This window comes from Gekko japonicus, unplaced genomic scaffold, assembly GCF_001447785.1.
Source record: "Gekko japonicus isolate JY-2015 unplaced genomic scaffold, Gekko_japonicus_V1.1 scaffold2485, whole genome shotgun sequence".
In the NCBI taxonomy this organism is placed as follows: domain Eukaryota; kingdom Metazoa; phylum Chordata; class Lepidosauria; order Squamata; family Gekkonidae; genus Gekko; species Gekko japonicus.
In genome coordinates, this window is record NW_015162025.1 from 167669 (window position 1) to 190071 (window position 22403).

Genomic DNA, 22403 nt, shown 5'->3' on the forward strand with positions numbered 1-22403 from the left:
GTGTGAGAGAGAGAGAGAGAGAGAGAGAGAGAGAGAGAGAGAGAGAGAGAGAGAGAAATTAAGATTAAGGTATTGTTGGTATTATTAAGAAACCATTCTTCATAGTTAACCTCTGGATTCAAAGTGAAGAAAAATTAGCCCAGATGTGGGGGGGGGGGGGGAATGAAATATACAGTTAAAGATATGAATGGGCCACAGAGATGAATTCTGAAGACACTTAAACCACAACTTCAGTTTACGCATTGTGCATTGTGTACTCATTGTGCATTGTGCATAAGCATAGTGAAATTTACTGGCCCAAAAGACCAGTACTGGGATTTAAGGGGTAGTTGTTTTAAATACATCATCCTTTGTTCTTCTTAACAGATGGCAGGAATGACAACATGGGATGCACAGCATCCTTTATTCAAACCAGGACCTGCACAGTTATGGAGCCTAAATAAAGTACCAGACTTGCCCTTCGACAGATTATAAATGTCCACATAAACACTTTCAAGGTTCCCCCACACAATCCCATTCAAATCTGTTTTGGAGAGTGGTTGCTTATCCATGCAGTTAGGAGCAGTTACATGCATACCTTCCTTCAGCCGTTCCCCCTGGAGCAGAATTCCTGTTGCTTGCTTTGGTTTGGGTAAGCGTTATGTAGTCAGAGTTCCTGCTTAACTAACTTTTGACAAGAGTTCTAAGTTTGTTTCAAATGGGAACTTTGCTTAGCAGATAACATTGTTACCTACATGACTATTGGGTAAATAATCAGTGGAAGGGAGATTAGCCTCTCTCCGTAAAGGGGAAGATGTCACCAAGTACCCATTCAACACTCAGGCTGAAGGTTTTGCAATAATATAATTTAAGCTCATCGTTATATTACGTACCTGGTTGCTTGCTTGAAATCTATTTTCAGAGTTTCCCCTCATTGGCGGTCTTTAAGCAGCAGATGGACAACATTTGTGAGGGATGCTCTAGGTTGCTCCTGCATTGAGCAGGGGGTTGGTCTAGATGGCCTGTATGGGGATGTCCTTATATGTTCTCTGTCAGTTATGGTCAAACAGACCCTCAGATCTGTGACTCCTACATACAGGTCCAAAATTGCAGTTGCTTCATGAAGTGGAGGGGCCTAAGGATATCAGCCTGAGAATTTGTATGAGAATTGACTTTTTGTGAGCATGAAATAGAAGTAAGTGGGAGTGAGATTATGCAACTGCCATTCTGTGTGTCTGGAATGTGTTTTGTGATATGGCCTGCAAAAATAACATTTTGTTGCAGTGTTTAGGAAAGTAAAGTGATATAATAGGGCTCTTAGGAGATAGCAACAGCAGCTGAGGCAAACCTGAAACGTTTGTGTTACTGCAGTGTGTATTTTAAAACTTTGCAAACTGCCTTGGTAACTGTAGTCAGAAGGTAGACGGAAAGATTTTAACTAAACAAAAACATATTCTGTTTTTATGCAACATTTGGGCACCCCGACATGCCTGGAGTGCTAAAAACGAAAGCGTACTTGGTACAATGGTAACTGATCACAGTTTTTGGTAATTTTTAGAATTTTCTAAGGGCACTTTTTCATGGAAAAGGGGAATTAATGTTCTTATACCATTCTACTACAACATATTTTTAAAAAATGTTGTTACAGAGTATCTCCTACAAAATAGGTAGATTTGGGGATGCTGAATTCTTTTGGGACACAAATATTTTTTCCTAAAAGTGTGATTTCAGGATCAGCTTCACTTGTGTACATAAAACCACTCCCTCAGTGTTGCCAGCTCCATGTTTGGAAATACCGGGAGACTTGGGGGTTAGAGCCTGAGGAGGTCGGGGTTTAGGGAGGGGAAGGACTTCAGTTGGGGATAATGCCATAAACTTCACCTTCCAAAGTGACCGTTTTCTCCAGGTGAACTGATCTCTGTCACCAGGAAAGCAGTTGGAATCCCAGGAGATCTCCAGCTACTTCCTAGAAGTTTGTATCCATGTAAAAACACTCAGTGGATAAATTACAAATACAAGCGGAGAGATTATATTGTACAAATCAACTCAAACAGTTCAAATTCTTATCACGTTCAACAAACACCTTTATATATTCGTAAAGAGCTAGGATCAAAAAGTACTTGATACAAAGGAAAAACTCTGAATAAAGTCCACCCAGCCCCATAGCTAAGGAGTTTTTGGGGAGTCCCAGCAACTTTGATTTAGTTGCTGGGACTCCTAAGGCAGCCCCGGCTGTGACCGAGGGGGAGGAGAGTGCCGCCACCAACAGTAGGGACAGCCCTGGCATCGTGGATGAGCCCTCGGGTCTTGCGGGCGCGCCGGGGCGCTCTCTCTCTCCACCTTTCTCCGTGACTGGCCACCAGCAAGCGCCCTGCTCATCCCCAAACCTCCGCCTGGCTTCTTGTTGCCTGCTGCGGCATGGCCCGGGCTCGAGGAGGGTGTCTGCCAAGCCAGGGGGTGGCTCCGCCCTGGGCGCAAAGGGGAAGCGGCCAGCTGAAGAATGCAACAAGCCAGGGAGTCCCCGGCAGGCACACAAGGCGAGACCAGGCTCAGCTGCCACCCCTCGCCCTCCCACAGACCTGGCTCCGACTCCTCGGGTCGCCTGGGCTGGTTGCCCATCCTCACTGGCTCGCTCACACGCCCCTCTAGGGCGGCTGCTGCTGCTTGTGCCACCACCACTTCCTCATTCTTCTCTCCTGCCTGCAGCGAGAAGCAGCGCCCGTCAAGGCTGCCGGCCCTGCCGCCGCACAGAGGCATGCTCGGGGAGGGAGGGGGAGCAAGGATCGGGGAAGGGCCCCCCATTAAAATCGCCGGGGGATTGGGCCCCAGGGGCCCCACGCTAGCTACAGGCCTGAGTCCACCAGTCGTTTGTATGAAAAGCTTCAGGAGAACAAAAATTCCTCGTCTGCAGGAGTAGCAGCTATGCACCTAGAAGCTGGCAACCACACACCCCTTTAATGCAAGCTGCATTTTTTACACCAAATGTCAGGGGCCACTTGGTGATAAGGCCTGACGTTAAAGGAGCCCTGTTCACATTTTACAGTGAACACATATACACTCTGCATGAATGTTTGTAAGCATCTGTTTGTAAGCAAGAAGCAGTGCATGGTCACTGTACAAATGAAGCAGTCGACCAGCTGTGGTTAAATGTGGGGTTTAAACCACATGTTTAGCTGTTTATGCGTGAGGATTACACAATGCAAGTATATTGTTTACTTGTAATATTACATTTATAATTCCTTATTTTCTTCGTTTATACCCCGCTTTTCTCCCCAATGGGGACCCAAAGCAGCTTACATCATTCTCCTCTCTTCCATTTTGTCTGCACAATCAACCCATGTCATTGGCCCAAGCTCTCCCAGCAAGCTTTCATGACAGAGTGGGGATTTGAACCTGCATCTCCCAGCACCCAGTGTGACACTAAAGAAAGCTTTTTCTGTGCAGACCCATCGTGTGTTGACTCACAGTGTGGGGGAGGAAAGTGGGCAGCATCACTCTGGCCCCTCTTTCTTGCGATCGCTGAGTTGCTTGCCCTGTGCATGTGCCCCCTCCACGATCAGCGCTGCTGCTTTCCAAACTTTGCTGATCATGGGAGGGTCTCTAGGGCATTTGCAGAGTACCTATGACTCTCGGCAGCCATGTGGTGGCAGAGGATGGGGACAGCATGCTCGTGCCCGTTCTCCTTCCTGCACAGTGAGTCACTGGTGTGAATGGGTTGTCTGCACAGGGCTAGGCTGTACGTATGTTGAGTGTAACTTGTGAACAGGGCTGCAGTTAAAAACTTCAAAGGTGCTTGCATTTATCAGCCAGGGCTCTCCTTTATCGTATACTCTTCCTTTATACTCTTCCTAAGAGTGGCTGCGGTGGCTCGAGTGGTTAAGACGCTGAACTGCAGGCTGTGGAAGGTCAGTAGTTCAGCAGTTCAAGACCCGGATGCCGCAAGACAGGGTGAGCTCCCGTCTCTAGTTCCAGCTCCTGCCAACCTAGCAGTTCAAAAGCAAGAAATTGCAAGTAGATAAATAGGTACCACTTCGGTGGGAAGGTAACAGCATTCCGTGCGCCTTGGTGTTTAGTCATGCCGGCCACATGACCACGGAAACGTCTTCATACAGCGCTGGCTCTTCGGCTTTGAAACGGAGATGAGCACCGCAACCCTAGAGTCGGATTCGACTGGCTTTCGAGCAAGGGAACCTTTACCTTTTTAAGAGTGGCTGAGAGCTCAGGGGTTTCCTGTGTAAGTGCAGATCAGGTCCGCCTCCCATAAAATTAAATACAGCACTTTTGAAGCGTCCACTGGTCCCCAACAAGCTAAAAATAGATCTTCAAATGTATCTCAAATAATTTGGTTTGTGGGTCCTTCCTCCTCAGTGTATTGCACAAATGGGGAAGGTCAACATTTTGTCCTCGCCCAGTTTTTGACTTCAGGCATCCTGAAGAGGCAAGATAAATGGGCACAGTAATTGCGTTTCTTTTGTTTGTTGCAAGGAAGTTCAGTTGGTTGGGATCAGAAGAATCAGATCTGAGCCTACTGCTGGGTGCTGTGTCAGCATACTGGGGACTGTTGCAGATGGCAGCTGTTGGCCTTCCCACCTTTTATCTTCATTGAACTTGATTTTAAACTGACAGTTTGCTCTTACCATCTCTTTTTATTCCAGAATACTTATAAGAATTTAGTGGTTTGCTCAGTAAGAAACTAGCATTTATCATTTGCCGCCCTTTGAGTGCCAATAATGAAAAAGCATTTCAGAGATGATGAATTGTGATGGAAATCTGGGCTGGTTCACTCTGCATATTATTTAAGAAGGCATCTGTTCCTGATTTCCTCCATTGTTGTTGTGCATTGATATATTCAAACCAAGGATGTTAAAGAGCTGCAGCCTGCAAGTGATGCAGACATTCGAAGTATGATTTGATTTTTAAACGCACGATTTTGAAAATACAGGTTTTAAAGTTCATGCATCAGATCGTGCTTAATGTTATGATTTTATAACTCTGTTACCCAAGCGTCTTAAAGTTTATTCTCTGACCATATGTGCTATTGTTTGAAAATTAATGCTCTTACCACGCATGGCTGAAGATCTTTCTCATCTCTGAACTTTTAATTAAAACCATTATATGACCCTAATCTGCATTCTGGTAGGCTAATGTCCTTTTAAAAAAAAATCATGGTTGGCTGTGACTTTCATTTTGACCTTCAGGCTGCTGTAGTTTAGGTGCTATAGAAAAATGAATCACAAGCTGCAGCCAGACATTTTGCAATGGTGGGGGTGGTTATAAAGGATGAAGGACGTCATAAATAAATACCGAACAGCCAAATACTTAAGTATAAGTAGCATGATGTTTCAAAAGTTTGTTTACTGATTAAATTACATTAATTTTAACATTCATGTTATGTTAGTGGTTACAGCTGCTAGATTCAGACACTAGGAGAAGTTTCTGAAATGTAATGCTTACTGTTGTCCACCCCAAAAGACGTGTTTTCCTTCCAGGTCTTCTTGTGAGAACTTAATATGAACTATTGTTGCTGGGGGTTTAAAAGACACAATGATAGATTTTGCTCCACAGACACGTGTTTAAAATAACAAAACTTAAACACTGTTCTTTTAAAAATATATAGTCCCTCTTTTTTGTTTGCAATATTCAAAACAACATCAAGATTAAAGAAACTGCATTATAAATAAAACTAGAGATATATATGATCAAGCTTTTGGTTGTTCATATTGTTTCTTTCCCCACATACTGGATTTTTATTGGTTTGTTATTTATATTGTATTATATTATATACAGTTAGAACCGGATATGGAACAACTGATTGGTTTCGCATAGGAAAAGGAGTACGACAAGGATGTATATTGTCGCCTTGCTTATTTAATATATATGCAGAGTACATCATGCGAAATGCTGGCCTAGATGAATCACAAGCAGGAATTAAGATTGCGGGGGAAAAGATCAACAACCTCAGATATGCAGACGATACCACTCTGATGGCAGAAAGTGAAGAGGACCTCAAGAGCCTCTTGCTCAGGGTAAAAGAGGAGAGCGCAAAAGTGGGCTTGAAGCTCAACATAAAAAAAACTAAGATCATGGCATCCGGCCCCATGACTTCTTGGCAAATAGAAGGGGAAGTCGTGGAAGTAGTGACAGACTTCACGTTCCTGGGATCCCAGATCACCGCAGACTGTGACAGCAGTCATGAAATTAAAAGACGCCTGCTCCTTGGGAGGAAAGCGATGGCGAACCTAAACAGCATGATAAAAAGTAGAGACATCACCCTGCCAACAAAAGTCCGCATGGTCAAAGCAATGGTATTCCCAGTAGTCATGTATGGCTGCGAGAGTTGGACTATAAGGAAGGCCGAGCGCAGAAGAATAGATTCTTTTGAACTATGGTGCTGGAGAAGACTCTTGAGAGTCCCTTGGACTGCAAGAAGAACAAATCAGTCAATCCTCAAAGAAATCAACCCTGACTGTTCCCTGGAAGGCCAGATAATGAAACTGAAGCTAAAATACTTTGGCCACCAAATGAGAAGGGAGCACTCACTGGAGAAGACCCTGATGCTGGGAAAGATTGAAGGTCAAAGAAGACGGGGACGGCAAAGGATGAGATGGTTAGACAGTGTCATCGATGCAACGAACATGAAGTTGAGCAAACTTCAGAGGATGGCGGAAGACCGGAAGGCCTGGAGGGAGCTGGTCCATGGGGTCGCAAAGAGTCGGACTCGACTGTGCGACTGAACAACAACAACAACATATTATATAAATTCTTCAAGTTGCCTTAGATGGCCATTAGACAGATGGCTTACGTGAGGTAGGGTGTGTGTGTGTTATATCATGTATGCAACCCCCCCTTGCAATGCAGGAAGGAAATAACCTAAAAGGTTGGCAAGGCAGTCAACCTGTCTGAGCACCAGATGATTCAACAAATTTCATCCCATCCACCTTATTTTGCCTAGTTGATTGCCATAGAATTTGAGGGTCAGAGAAATGAGTACAATTACACATTCTCAATCTAGTCAACTTTAGGGGCAGGTGTAGTGAAACTCCCAAAATGAACATAAACACAGAAATTGCTGATTCAGGTTATTACCATGATTTTCTGGAATGGGAACACAAATCTGAGATTCTTAGAGTATCACAAAATCCCCTCCTGGAACAATCTGTGTTGTTTTTCTTCTTTGGGTACTACTAGTTGGCCACAGCATGCACTCATGTTTTTCTTTAATTCTACTGATTTCTTGGGTAATGGCATTTCTTCCTTCCAGTTGGATCCTTGCAGGGTAAGAGTGTACAGTACTTCTAGCAATTTGCCTTTGGAGATGAGCAACAGAAAGCTGCAGTTCTCTCTCTCTCCTTTTTTGGCAGTGGAGCCCTTATGCAAGTACTATGGTTGGGAAAACAGAGAGCTGGGGGCACCTTGTTCAGTGCCCAGTAGAGTTTGACCCCATGCTTGAAATATGGGGGTTCTTTAGGGGACAGGCAGCATTTACTGCTTCAATTTAGCCCCCTGGTAATTCCCTCATAGGGAATAACAAACGTACAATTACAATGGCTGGGGCCAGCTTGTTCAGAGGTTTATATAATTTGACTCCTTGGTCCAGTTAACATGAAACTTGGGGTTTGTTTAGTGGTCAGGAAGTACTCACTCTGCTGCACTTTTGGTATTATTTGGTTGAAAAACAGCCACTTTAGCTCTCCCATAGGTAATAATGGCAGACCAATGGGAAGAAGCTGCGGTGGCTCAAGTGGTTAAGACGCTGAACTGCAGGCTGTGGAAGGTCAGTAGTTCAGCAGTTTGAGACCCGGGTGCCGCAAGACGGAGTGAGCTCCCATCTCTAGTTCCAGCTCCTGCCAACCTAGCAGTTTGAAAGCAAGAAATTGCAAATAGAAAAATAGGTACCACTTCGGTGAGAAGGTAACAGCATTCCGTGCGCCTTGGTGTTTAGTCATGCCGGCCACATGACCACGGAAACGTCTTCAGACAGTGCTGGCTCTTCGGCTTTGAAACGGAGATGAGCACTGCAACCCTAGAGTTGGATTCGACTGGCTTTCGAGCAAGGGAACCTTTACCTTTTTAATGGGAAGAAATAGGGGGAGGGGGCATTGCAAAGGAAGCCACTTTCATTTTGTGAAAGGAAACAAAACACAACAGGGAAGGATAGCAAATGCAGAGTTTTAACATGAAAAGTACATTTTTTTATTGTCAGTCACTGTAAGAGTAGGGAAATACAATGAATGTGACCAGTGGTGGTTTTGTGGTTTTATTTAATGCTGCGGCCAGCTAGAGATCTCCAGTCCTACAAGGCTGCTGCTTGACTGCCATTTTTGGACTCGGTAGAGAGAAGTGCAGCTGCATAGAGAGTCATCTACTCTGAGGGTCTGTAAAATTGAACCCCTTTGTTCATCTGCTTGAAATGTAAAATCTTTAGATTAGAGGGAGGGCGGTGTTTTGTACAAAGTTGGTATTGTGCAAACTGACATATTTTGCTTGCTGAATGTATATACACCATAGAGCTATGGTTCATTCTGACCTTGCTTATAGAAATATTTGGACCAGCAGCAACCACAATCTGAAAAATTAATTTGGATGGTCCTAATCTATTCCAATAATGAAGCAGGACTTACCTAGTTAATGAATTAGCCCTACTTCTTGTGTTTTAAAACTTAGGTCAGAAATGTTGTATTTTGTATTTACTTTATGGTGTGTATTTTAATAATGTGTACTATTGAGGAAGGCTTAGTGACCGAAACACGTTTGGTTTTAATGAATTTTCACTATTTGTTATGCATTAAAGCTTTGTTAATTTAACATATGTAACCCATTAATATTATTCTGTTACTAGATCTTTTGTCAACCTTCTTGGTTACCGGGTTTTTCTTTATTGAAGCTTTTTCTTGCCCTTTCTGTTTTGGATTTTGTGCAATTTGTGCAAATTTGGTGTCATTAACTTCATAAACAGCTACCTTAGACCCCTGTATACATTCCTCACTGAAAATAATAGTTCTGAACTTTGGAACCTGAAAAACCACACAGAATTGAATCTGGAACTGGTAATGTCCTATCCCAAAATAAGCAATCATGGTGAAAATCTCCCCCCAAGCCTAGATCCAAAATGATAACATTTTTTTTCTCAGCAAACATCCTTACTCATCATCTAGTTTCCATACCATATGATTTCAAAGTTTAAGGGTGATTTCGCTTTGTGTAAGGGGGAGGGCATCAGCTGAAGTGGCGTGGAGCCATCACCTCCACACCGCCCTTTGTGATCCTGGGCTGACTCCTCTTTGTGGCTGAGCAGGAAAGAGGAGCCAGCCAGCCCGAGCCAAGGTGACATGGACGTGTCAGTTCTTGCCCCTCCCCACCTGTGCCATCCTGGGTTGGCCAGTCCCAGCCAAGGCAGCACAGAGCTGTCAACTGAGCTCCCACACAAAAGTTGATCCTGTGTTGATCTGTTGGGCAGTTCAGTTTTAACTGGGCAGCCCAGCAGAGTCTGAGTGGAGAGTTGTTCCTGCAGGATCGGTTCACTCACGCAGTGCAGCCCCGTGAGAGCTCCGTGCCACCTCAGCTGGAGCTGGCTCAGTATAGCTGATCACACTTAAAAAAAAAAAAAAAAAAAGCCCATTATCAGCTTTTTTCGGGCTCAGCTATACCAGTAGCTGAGTACAGATCTCTAATCCGTATTCGGCTTAAGTAATACCCCCAAAATATCGATAAGGTATTTTCCGGGGGGGTTTTCTGTTTGGTTCTGCCAAATGCAACCTCCTACTTTTTGTACTGGGAGATTGTGGCCAGCATGCAGGCATTCCTTGTCAAAGAAGGTGAAAAGGTTTTTCTGAAGTTACAAACTATTAGCACTACCAATTTAGGTTATAGCTATTAATATGATAATAACATAATAATAACACTTGATATAATAAACATTTGAAAGGCTTGCATGAAGCTTTGGCTGGCTCGGCAGTTGGTTCCCTTTCTCGACTGCGACGACCTAGCCACAGTGATCCATGCGACAGTCACCTCGAGGCTAGACCATTGTAACACTCTCTACATGGGGCTGCCTTTGTCGCAAATCCAGAAGCTGCAGCTGGTGCAGAATGCTGCAGCCAGGCTGTTGATGGGCCTTCCTAGGGGGGCACACATCCAGCCTCTGCTGAAAGTGCTGCACTGGCTGCTGATAGCATACTGGATTCGCTTCAAAGTGCTGGTTCTTACCTTTAAAGCCCTAGATGGCCAGGGTCCAACATAACTACGGGACCGCCTGTCCCATATGTTCCCCAACGAGCACTACGGTTCGGGACTAAACATCTCCTGGTGGTTCCAGGTCCCAAGGAGGCCAGATTAGCGGTGACTAGGGCTAGGGCTTTTTCAGTGGCGGCTCCTATCTGGTGGAATGAGCTCCCAGAGGAGATCCAGGCCCTGCGGGACCTTGCACAGTTCTGCAGGGCCTGTAAGACAGAGCTCTTCCTCCAGGCGTTTGAGTAGGAGCCGCCACGGCTGTTACCATCTGTCTACGACTATTACTGTCTGTCCTAGCCCATTATTACCAACTCGCCGTGAGTGCTAAAATGGTGGTACTGCATGGAGCTCTGGCCACTAAGGATACTATCCTGATGACGTCATCTGTTCCCTTGTTAGTTATTGTGGAGAGCACTTATGTTGTATTGAATGTTTTTAAATGCAGTTTTAATGTTTTATGTATTGGGCATTGGCCCCATCTGTACGCCGCCCTGAGCCCGTTCATGGGGAGGGCGGGTTATAAATTTAAATAAATAAATAAATAAATAAATAAAAGCTGAAGGGTTGTTATTGTTCCAGAGCAGAAGGGGGCCTTTCAGGATATTTTGAAACAGCATTGCTATATGCTTGGTGTTTTTTTCTTTTTCTTTAGTGACTCCTTTCCAAGCTCATTAAATAACAAAATGACCCAGGGCTATTTCTGAGGTTATGGAGCCCTGTTAGCAGGAAGGAGGAAATGGGATAAGAAGCAAATGATGGGCCTGACAGGAAGCACAAATAATTAATGAGAAACTTCTACTGTCCTGGGGACAACTGCCACTGAGCTGTCAGTTTATAAACAGTTCATTTGCAAGCTTGTGTTCCTGCAACCCTTGAGATTCCTTTTTTCTCCCCATTGCTAAATAGACAAGACTACTGAAACTAATCTTGGAGAAAAAAGGAAAGTGATGCACATAGAAGTAGATAAACTAAAAAATGTATCAGGAAAATCCAGGATTGTGTTTCAGTTTTATCTGGTGTAGTTTGCCAGGGGAGCTAAGATGAGTTTAGAAAGGGAGCCGAGTTGTAAATATTTGAGAATCCCTGCACTGAGGCTTTAAAGCTGGTGACATGTATTTAAGGAAGTAAAAACTGCAGTGTCACCATGGAACAAAGCTCCTGCTCAGGGTTGCCAGCTACCCCTTGAAAACTGGTGGGGGTGGGAGGGGGCTTGCTGGCGATGTGGCAGCACCAGTTCTGGTGCATGTTGTGGTGATGCTCTGGTATTGGGCAACAATTGTATGGTAGAATCTGTTTTTGCCCAGATACCGGAGCTGCATTGCTTGCAACAATGACATTGCTTCCAGTGTGCTCTGGAAGTGATGTTGATATGTTTGTGGCCACAACAACCCAGGGCTCTTTTTGCTGCCAATGTCATGGCTGAGACACAGGAATAGGCCTTCCCCACTGCAAGTAAGTCTCCCTCCCCCCACACCCCGGGCAGATGATCATGGGGACATGGCCTGGCAGCAGGAGATTCCCCACCCATGGCAGGGGCCTGGCAACCCTCGTCCAGCTGCATACTTGACTCTGTTTGTTGGATGCACATAGTATAGCCATTAGCTCCCCACCTCCATTGTCCCCATCAGTCCCCTCCCAGAAGGAATGAGGACAAGATGATGTCTGTTCAAGATGAGTAGTTTCTCTTACCATTTTGTATAATGGTATCTTACAAAAGGCTTGTTTTAAATTGATTGGGTTATGATACTGTTCTCTTATCCTGTTTAAACAGTTGATTCAACAATGTAAAGATGTATCAGGGACTCGTAGGCATCCTTCTTTGTGACAATGATATTGCAGGCTATTCTAGCATACTTTCTTTTCCAAGTAAAGGCATTTATTTCTCATTGCCCATTCAGGTCCTTTACAGAGACAGCTTGGTATTGGTATGTTTTGCAGTAGAATATTGATTTTTTTGGAAGGCGGGGAGAATATATATGATTACTGCCAATACCATTCATTGGTAGGGTAATCTAAGATAGCTCTATTTCACAATTAATTTGTTTGAACACTGTGTCATGTCTCTGTTATTATGTGCGAAGTGTATTCCTAGATGGCTAGGTTTATGTTTGATCAAAAGACCAACATTCTTTTTGTGTGAGATTGCAGCTCATAAATTCTATTTTCTTCTGGTTTATTTTAAGTACTGTCATATCATCAAATTTCCACAAAGATGCAAGAAGCATTTCTAGAGAACTCGTGTGGCTACTACTTATGACTGCCACGTCACCTGCATATATTCAATTAAATCAGATGGATCTAAATGGGAGTCCCAGATATTAAATTAAGCTAAACTGAGGCTTAAAATCCAAAGAACTAAGGAGAAAGGGGACATCCCTTACATATACCTCTAAGCAGACAGATTTGTTGATAGATCCATTTAGGTTCATAACCTCATAGTGTCCAGGCAGCCATAGGTCTGTATACAATAAAAGTTTAGACTTAATGTATGGTAGTCTCAGAACAGTTAATCAAAGGGGAAACTTAACATTATTGCCATAGCAAGATTACTGCCTTATGAAGGCACACAACTACACACTTCTGCTTCCAATCAGATGGTGAGACCAATTAGGAAATCTCCTTTCAGAGACTCACAAGCAGTGTTCCCTCTAAGCTGCGTTAATGTGAGCTAATTCACAGTTTTTTAGCCTCCAGCTCACAGATTTTTGTTGCAGCTCAGGAAGGATGGCCCTGGAGCAAACTAATTCATGCAGCAGCCAAATCGCTTGCTCACAACTTTAATGCCAGTAGCTCACAAAGTAGAATTTTTGCTCACTAGACTCCACACCTTAAATTGACTAATGCTGTATCATATAAAGAGAATATGTATAAGATGTTTTATGGTATATTACACCGGATAGACTAGCTAAACAAAACGCTCAGATAAATGTTGGAAATGTAAGATAAATGTTGGAAATGTAAGAATAAGACTGGTTCATTCTATCATATGTGGTGGCTATGTGATGTTACAAAAAGGTTTTGGAGATGGGTACATGAAATAATGCAAAAAATTACAAGAACTAAGGTCCCATTTACTCCAGAGATATTGTTATTGAATATATTTCCGAAAGACTTTGATTAAGCAGATAGGTATTTGATTGTTTATTTGTCAACAGCTGCAAGGATTTTATATGCTAAATATTGGGAAACAATGGAGACTCCAACGAAACAAGAATATGTGAATAAGCTGTTTGAAATGGCTGAGAATGATAAATTGACAATGGAGATGAGAGCTGGAATGGAATGGACGTTTCAAAAAACTTGGAAGAGATTTTATGACTGGTATAATATAAGCATAATAACCTGATGGAATTTGAGTACGCAGAAAAGATAAGCTAGTAAAATAGATAATGAGATTTGAAGATGGAATAAGCCTCCTGCTATATGTTTAATGTTTGTTGGTGGTAGTTATATGTTGTTGTTTTTTATATATGTCTGTAGTGTATAAAGAAAAGTAATAAAAGTGTACCCTTGGGTACTTAAAAAAAAAAAAGACTCCACACCTTAGAGGGAGCATTGCGGTGCTTTTTCAGTTTTCTTCCAGCTGGTCCTCTATATAGAACTACTCAAGAACTACCCACCAGGTCTCCCCTAACAGCTTCACATTACCAATAAGCAGCAAATGCATGTTTGGGAAATGTATGGGTGCCAAGATAAGATGTACTTCCACTGATAAACGCATAAGCTTCTGTCTCCTTTTTAGAACAGGTTTATTTATTTATTTTTCAGATATTTATCCCACCCTCCCGGCTGGAGCTGGTGAAGTGGTGGTAAAGTGGTGCAATAGGTACACAGGTAACCAGTCATATGGACAGTGTGAATTTTGATCCTCAGACATTTTCATTTTGTTGTTGTTGTTCAGTCACACAGTTGAGTCTGACTCTTCGCGACCCCATGGACCAGCTTCCGCCAGGCCCTCCTGTCTTCTGCCGTCCTCTGAAGTTGGCTCAATTTCATGTTCGTTGCATCTATGACACTGTCTAACCATCTCATCCTTTGCCATCCCCGTCTTCTTTGTCCTTCAATCTTTCCCAGCATCAGGGTCTTCTCCAGTGAGTGCTCCCTTCTCATTTGGTGGCCAAAGTATTTGAGCTTCAGTTTCATTATCTGGCCTTCCAGGGAACAGTCAGGGTTGATTTCTTTTAGGATTGACTGATTTGATCTTCTTGCAGTCCAAGGGACTCTCAAGAGTCTTCTCCAGCACCATAGTTCAAAAGAATCTATTCTTCAGCGCTCGGCCTTCCTTATAGTCCAACTCTCGCAGCCATACATGACTACTGGGAACACCATTGCTTTGACTTTTGTTGGCAGGGTGATGTCTCTACTTTTTATCATGCTGTTTAGGTTCGCCATCGCTTTCCTCCCAAGGAGCAGGCGTCATTACTGGATATTAAAGCTGAGGTGCAAATTCTGATCACAGTTTATGCTCCAGAACATAATAGCAGCTGTCAATGTTAATATTTCTAGTTTCTGGGTAAGGTAATTGAAAGAGCAGTTGCCAAGCAGCTCCAGAGTTTCCTGGATGAAACATCGGCAATAGACCCATTCCAATCTGGTTTCTGCCCCGACCATGGGATGGAGATGGCATTAGTCGCCCTCATGGACGACCTCCATAGGCAGCTGGATCGTGGTGGGTCAGTGCTGCTGATACTATTCGATCTTACAGCAGCATTTGACATGGTCAATCATGATCTTTTAATGCACCGCCTTGCCAATGTAGAAGTTCGCGGGTCAGTCTTGAAGTGGCTGATCTCGTTTATCCATGATCGGGGACAGAGGGTGGCGATAGGAGGAGAGATGTCAACTAGACACCTACTAATATGTGGGGTGCCCCAGGGGGTGATTCTCTTCCCAACGTTGTCTAATATCTATATGTGCCCTCTCGCCCAGCCAGCTTGGAGTTTTGGGCTTGGGTGTCACCAATATGCTGATGACACCCAGCTCTACCTGCTGATGGGCGGCCGCCCAGACTCTGCCCCCAAAAATCTAGCCGAGGGGCTGGAGGCCGTGGTGGGTTGGTTGAAGCAAAGCCAGTTGAAGCTGAATCCAGCTAAGACGGAGCTTCTGTAGTGGTGGGGGGATTCAGGATTGGGGAGTCAACTCCCAGCCCTTGATGGGGTGCCTCTGACACCGGCAATATACCATCAGGAGCCTGGGGGTGATCTTGGACCCTGCTCGGTCTGTGGAGGCCCAGATCGCCAATGTTGTATGGCAGGCACTTTTCCAACTGCACCAAGTTAGGCAGCTGCCCCCCTACCTGTCTCGCACTGACCTTGCCACAGTAATCCATGCAATGGTCACCTCCAGGCTGGATTATTCTAACTCGCTTTATTGTAGGGCTACCCTTGGGACTGACCCGGAAGGTCCAACTGGTACAAAATGCAGCTGCACGGTTCCTTGCAAGGACTCCACGGAGGGCACATATCCATCCAGTGCTGCATGAGCTGCACTGGTTGCCAGTGGAGCATCAGATCAGATTCAAGGTTTTGGTGCTTACCTTTAAAGCCCTAAATGGTCAGGGACCTACATATCTTCAGGACCGTCTCTCCTGATATGTCCCCTGAAGGGCATTGAGATCAGCAGATAAGAATCTCCTGGTCATTTCCGGCCCCAAAGATATCCGGCTGGCCTCGACTAGAGCCAGGGCTTTCTCAGCCTTGGCCCCAGCCTGGTAGAACTCTCTGCTGAATGACATCCGTGCCCTGTCTGATCTATTAAAGTTCCGCAGGGTATGCAAGGCAGAGATGTTCCGCCGGGCCTTCGGTTGAAGCTAGCGACGGTTCCCTTACATCTGTCCCCCCCCCCCCCCCCCCCCCCCCGAAAATCTGAATCCTAAATCTTGTTTAAATCTTGTTTAAAGTGTTTAAATATTTATGCTGAACGTTTTAATATTGAATTTTGTAGTTATAACTGGTTTTAGAATTGTACTGGATTTGTACTGATCCCCACGTAAGCGGGTAAGGGTGGTTAAGAAATCTAAATAAATAAATAAATGATTTCTGCATACAGTCCCAGAGCATTGGGCATGCTGGTTCTTCTATGGGAGCAGCAGGCTTTGAGCAGTTTAAGCTCACTGCTGATGCTTTCTGATTTTTGTCCCTATGCCTTTTCATTGTTCCAAAGCAGAAGTTCCGCAGCTCTCCCCGTGGGGATGCTAGTGCATACCAAGGAGTTCATACACAGCAGGGAGCAGCAGAAGTTACATTTCAGGTGTGCTCTTGTCCATCAAGAGGTACAAAGCAAAGGATACTTCTGCATTCCCTTTCTGTGCGTATTTTGTTCACAACCAAAGCTGCTCTTATGCTTCTGTGGTTGGTGTCTCCAGTCTAAAACACTTGTTACAAAACAGTTTATTCCCCTACAGCTATTTTCAGAATTCCCAAAGCATGACCATTAGCTGTTCCTTTATATCCACCACTTCCATACAGAACTCATTGGTTGAGGGGAGTGAGATTTATCTTGCCTGTTTGACATTCTGTTTGTTGGCATGAGAGAGCTTCCTTGAACACTGAGATATAGAAATTGCATTTGGCATGCATGTTCAGGACGCAGGCCTGCATTCCAATTTCAAATTCGACTGTCACATGCTTCATTTGAAAGGGATTAGGGAAGTGCAAACTAAACAATATTTGGCCTGTAAACTGAGAAATTAGAATGCAAGTTGGTATGCACATTGAGGATTTAAATCTGTGCTTTGAATTTGAACCCCGTGTTCAGTGGGGGCCAAGAAGGAGGTAAAGCAAATTGTACGAGAACATAAGGAAATTTGGTGAGCATATTTAGAGCCAAATTCTTTGTATGGAATTCAAACACAAAATTGATTCCCATAGTTGTGGGGTTATGGCAAAGTTTAATGTATGATCATATGCTATCTGAACTGAGACCTTTCCAATGACTTAATTTGTACCAATATATCAAAATAATTTATGTGCAAGTAAAGCATGTACCAGGACACTGAGGTTCAAGGATTGTTTCCTGTGTGATTCTTAGTCTTGTAAATCACCCATCTTGCCATTCCCCACCCCAGGGGAAAAAATCCTGTTCCTTATCACTGTTCATTGAAGAGCGGAACAGGAGGTCTGTAATCACCACCGTGTTTATGAACTGATTCATGGTAACTCTCTGTAAAAATCCATGGGAAACTGCTTGGTACACATTTTTATGCTTAGCCGTTTCCTCCAGTGTATTTTGAAAGGCAGGGTTTTGTATATCATATTAATAAATAATTTCTCTGTGGAACGTCTATAGAGAATAAATTTTATCTAACACCACACAGATTTCAGTGAGGGAACATTTAAGTGTTAAAAAGAATGGAAATGGGTATGGGGGAGAGAAAAAGTAAAAGTTTCTGAAGTGTGCAAGTATACATTATAATAGAATTCTGAAGAAAATATGGGGAATTTCACATTACCCAGTTTCACCCGGTTTCAAGCTGGCAATCATCCGTTTTGAAGTGAACCAGTACAGGGCTGCCATTTCACACAGGGCTTGCCCCTACCGGAAATGAGCCGGATCAGAAGCGGTTTGGCATTTCAGACTTGCACTGCTTTGTTTTCCTGCCGTTTTCCTCCCGCGCGGGTGATCGATTTTTTTTAAATGGTCGATTTATAGCACTATAGCGCTATAGCAGTATAACAAAACACTCCATGCATTCCAATGGGATTGATATAACGCTATTCCGCTATAAATCGAACGTTAAAAAAAAAACAGCCGGAGATTGCCCGCGCGGGCGAAAAAAGGCAAGAAAAAGCGTATCGGAACCGGGAGAGGGCACTGGAGACCACTTGGAAGTGGATGACAGGTAAAATGCTTCAGTCCCGGTTCCTAAACAGGACTGAAGCATTTGTGTATGAAATGGCAAATAGATTCCGGAAGGGAACTGGTGCTCAAACGGGTTCTGTCTGAAATGACAGACCAGAACCCATTTGAGAACCGGTTCCCTTCCGGAATCTATCGCCTGTCTCAAATTCCCCCATGTCTCTGTGTGTATCAAAAGAGATCTAGTTAGTTGTGTCCATGATGCAGCTCTTGGCAGTTTCCCCATCCACTTGCATAAACTGCTGCTCTCTTCTTCCAATCCATCCTGTCTTGTAACAAAAGGGAACTAGGTGAATTTGCTCATTCTAGCTGCCCTGCAGCATTAATAACAAAGTTCCCAGGGTCCTGCTTTCTCCAGCCATGTTTGGTAAGAATAGGTGGAAAGCTAGCAAGTTTCTGTTTCTAAAGCATTGCAAATGCCACAGCACATTGTGTTGCCCAGCCTCACTACATCCGCAGTATGCCATACTGATGCCACCACAGCCTGAAGGGCAGTGATTTGTCAGTCACTAAAGACAGGTTATAATTAGGCTTCTTTGACTAGCCTTCTACGTAGAAACTTTATTGTTGAGACTTGACTGAGATCTCTGGTGCAGCCCATTGTTCTCTCATTTCTTGCCCTTACAAGTTCCAAAAATGTGCCTGAGGTAAGTGGACATATTGGGGCAAGGTTGAGGGATGGACGTTCAGAAGTTTTCATTCATTAACTTCACAGCTTCATATAGAATATAATGGTTGTTCGACACTGCAGATTGAATATACATTTGTGAACAGCCACACCATCTTTTTAAAATCTCTGGTTCATTTCTAAAATGAAGTTTCTGTGGGCACCATCTTGAGTTCTGTGATGGAAGAAAGGTGGTACCCAAATTACACGCAGAACTAATATGTGACCAGAAATAGCTTTACTGTTTCCAAATTCCTTCTCTTTTGGTCTCTTAGTTTGTGAACGACAATTTCAGTCTTCACATCTGAATAGGTACTTCCGTAGTTCTCTATTGTGTTAGTCTAGGAAGACCCAAATAGAGATGCATTTGAAAAACAGATGGCTCTGTTTCTCAGGCCCAACATATTTTCTCTTTTGTATGAAAGAACAAAATCCATATCTAGGCTGTTTTTGCACACAGAGTATTGATGAGTTATGGCAGCTGGGAGACTCTGAAAGCAGAATTGGTAACAACATGCAGCATTGCTTTGAGCTAGCCCTCCAGCAGCACAAATGGTGTGCTCCGTCTAACCCCACACAAAGAAGGAGGCACAGCCTGTCACTTGGGATTTCCCAATGTTCCTCTGAAGAGCACACGTGTACATATGTGATTTTAAATACAGAAATACAGATTTTGATCATAGTCAGTAAAACTGCTAATTAGGAAATCACCATCAGTAAATGTGAATGTGCAGATGTCATATCGAGCTACTTAGGTATAAGGGATGCTTTGTGAGATTGCTTCATCATGTACTTAGATTCCGATTTTTAATGTGAGCTTGCATGGCAGAGCGGGGCAGGGAAGAGCATGCCAAAATTCAGATATAAAATACAGAACTGGGATATTAGTGAAGTCGCCAGGACTTTTGTTAGTCAATACAGCCCACAACAAATGAGGTCAAACAGCACATTCCGTTACTGTGGGGTTCATCACAAATCAGTTGTACAAAACAGTGGAAGCCCCATTTAAGGTCTCAAAGGTTCAGGAATCTGAAAGCATGATACATTATGAAACGTGTTATTTATTTTACAAAATTTGTATCCCATCTTTCTGCCCTCACAAAGGCCACCAAGGTGGCTAACAAATTTAAAACATACATATTAAAATCATGTTATAAAACCATTAAAATGAACTGCCACCCCTAAAACACAGATCATTAAAAAAATTAAAAACAGAGCTAAAATACATACAAAGACATACAAGGCAATTAAAACATTTGTCAGGAATGAGGAATCCCTGAGGGAATGCCAGACAAGACAAAAAACTATTCACCTACCCGGGTGCCGCATGACGGAGTGAGCTCCCATCTCTAGTTCCAGCTCCTGCCAACCTAGCAGTTCGAAAGCAAGAAATTGCAAGTAGATAAATAGGTACCACTTCGGTGGGAAGGTAACAGCGTTCCGTGTGCCTTGGTGTTTAGTCATGCCGGCCACATGACCACGGAAACGTCTTCGGACAGCGCTGGCTCTTCGGCTTTGAAACGGAGATGAGCACCGCAACCCTAGAGTTGGATTCGACTGGCTTTCGAGCAAGGGAACCTTTACCTTTTTACTAGTGGAAGATGGCAAAAAGGGGGGGGGGAACAGATGAATCTCCCTGGGAGAGAGTTCCAGAGCTTTGGCACCACAACCAAGAAGGCCCATCTCCTGGGTTGCTACCTGCCTGAGGACACTCAAAACATGTGTGTGCACAAGTCTTTGGCTGCCTTACCTAAAAGTTTCTTTGTGTATAATGTGTTTTGTGGAGTGAGGAAACCTACTTTTCAAAGACTGGTACATGAGAATTTGCTTTTTCAAGCAAGGACCTCACACTGTGTGTATTTAGATCACTTAACTTGCCCTAAGGAATGTCTTAGCAATAATGTAATGGTTAGTCAGTATACCATTTTCTAATACATGTAAGCTACCTTCTTCACTCCAGAAATAACTGGATATTTTGTATGTAGTTGTTCATGGGCCAATCATGACAGGAAGTTTTCAATACATTTCACAGAACAGGAGATGTTTAATAGTGTGGGTTCTGGAAGACTCAAGGTTAGAGGTATGCATCTCAGTTTGGACATAAATTGAAATACTAGGCTACCAGCATTTACTTAGAAGAAATAACTTGGATTAAAACAGTGGGTGTATGAGGGGGATAGAATCAAAGCAACAAGAAGGATTAGGCAGCTGCTGAAAAAGTATAAGAAAAGAAAAACTACAGCAGCTGTGTATTAAAAAATAGATACTGTTTATTCCTGGAGGGTTTTGAGAGAAACTCTAGGGAAGTAGTCTAAGTGGTTGTGAAATTAACACAATCATTGTCTAAACATTCAGGTTTTTCCACAGGACTGTAACACAGGACTGTTGGAAGTGATTTTCCATTAACACTTAAATAATCCAAAGGACATGCATCTTATAAACATCCACAGTTCCTAAAATTATAGAATTAGACATTGTTAGCAATATACATGCTTGGTTTTGCTAAGCCTGCAGTGTAGGTGCACCAATAAGAATCTATGAGAACGCAGATGGTGTTGTTTGAGAATTGTATGACTATTTCAATTGGCGGCGTCTCACTGTACATTGGGAATAACGTATGCTTTCCCCCCTCAGAGACAAATAAAGCTTAGCTAAAGGGGGGGGGGACCACGGGCTTAGATCCCAAGTCTTCTGCTTGTGCTGAGCCCCACTCATTGTGGGGATGTTCCTATTTTGTTCTAATTGGCTTGTTTTACCTGTTTTTTTTCTTGTTAACACTGCTAGATCATTAGGCTGCCTCCTTCTGAGATGCCTAGTTTGTCAGCTGTGTGCTTCTTAACATAATAGAGACCTCCAGGTCCATAAAAGTTGCTGTTTGTATTCTCCAACCTTGTTCTTGCTTTCATCTAGCATCTTGGATTCTGGGCATTAGTGCTGGCCTTTCCTTGCTTCCTAGCAGCATTGGTCCTTCCTGATCCGTGGAAGTATGTTCCTGAAGATGGTATGCGGAAGAATGCCTTCCTTTCAATTGTTACAAGAGTGCAGCTCCCCATAAAGCATGCTCTAGCATTGCTTCATGGAAAAGCCAGTCTCCCCACCACACACACACACACACTCACACATTCAGTATAGACCAAGATGAGAGAGCGGTTACTATAACAATGGGAACTAAATGCAGTTTAGCTGAGAGATACTTAACTAGCAGAAGAGGAGAGCAAGCAGGAGGGTGCACCTCATTGTATTTGGGGTGTGTTCTGAAGAATCAATTAACACTGCATAATTTGTCTGATTACAAAGTGGGCATTGCACAAAGTAAAGTTGGATGAGGCTTACTACTGAATGTGCCAAAAATATTTAGTGGGAAAAGAATATGGCTTTTGTGCTATGTGTTGGCTGGGCTGCTGCTTCAGTGACATAGACAAGATATAGTTGCCTTGATTATTAAACTTAATGCGGAATTGGACTTGTTTTATTTCTTTGCTGTAGGAAGCTTTTATGAAGTACGCAGTCACAAGTATATTTTCTTGCTCTTGCAGCTTATATTGTACGATGTCTTTTGTTTTCACCTTCAATCCTCTGATAATGGTGCTTCCCAGACAGCTGTAGTAAATCATAGATGCATAAAAGCTGGCTTCTCTAGATTTAAATTGTACCTGACAGATGCTCATCC

At 43.4% G+C, this 22403-nt stretch overlaps 1 protein-coding gene across 3 annotated transcripts in view; it reads left to right on the forward strand.

Annotated features, from left to right (window-relative positions):
- BICD2 (bicaudal D homolog 2 (Drosophila)) overlaps nt 1-22403 on the forward strand; it is a 129689-nt gene that overhangs the window by 91876 nt on the left and 15410 nt on the right. The window lies entirely within an intron of this gene.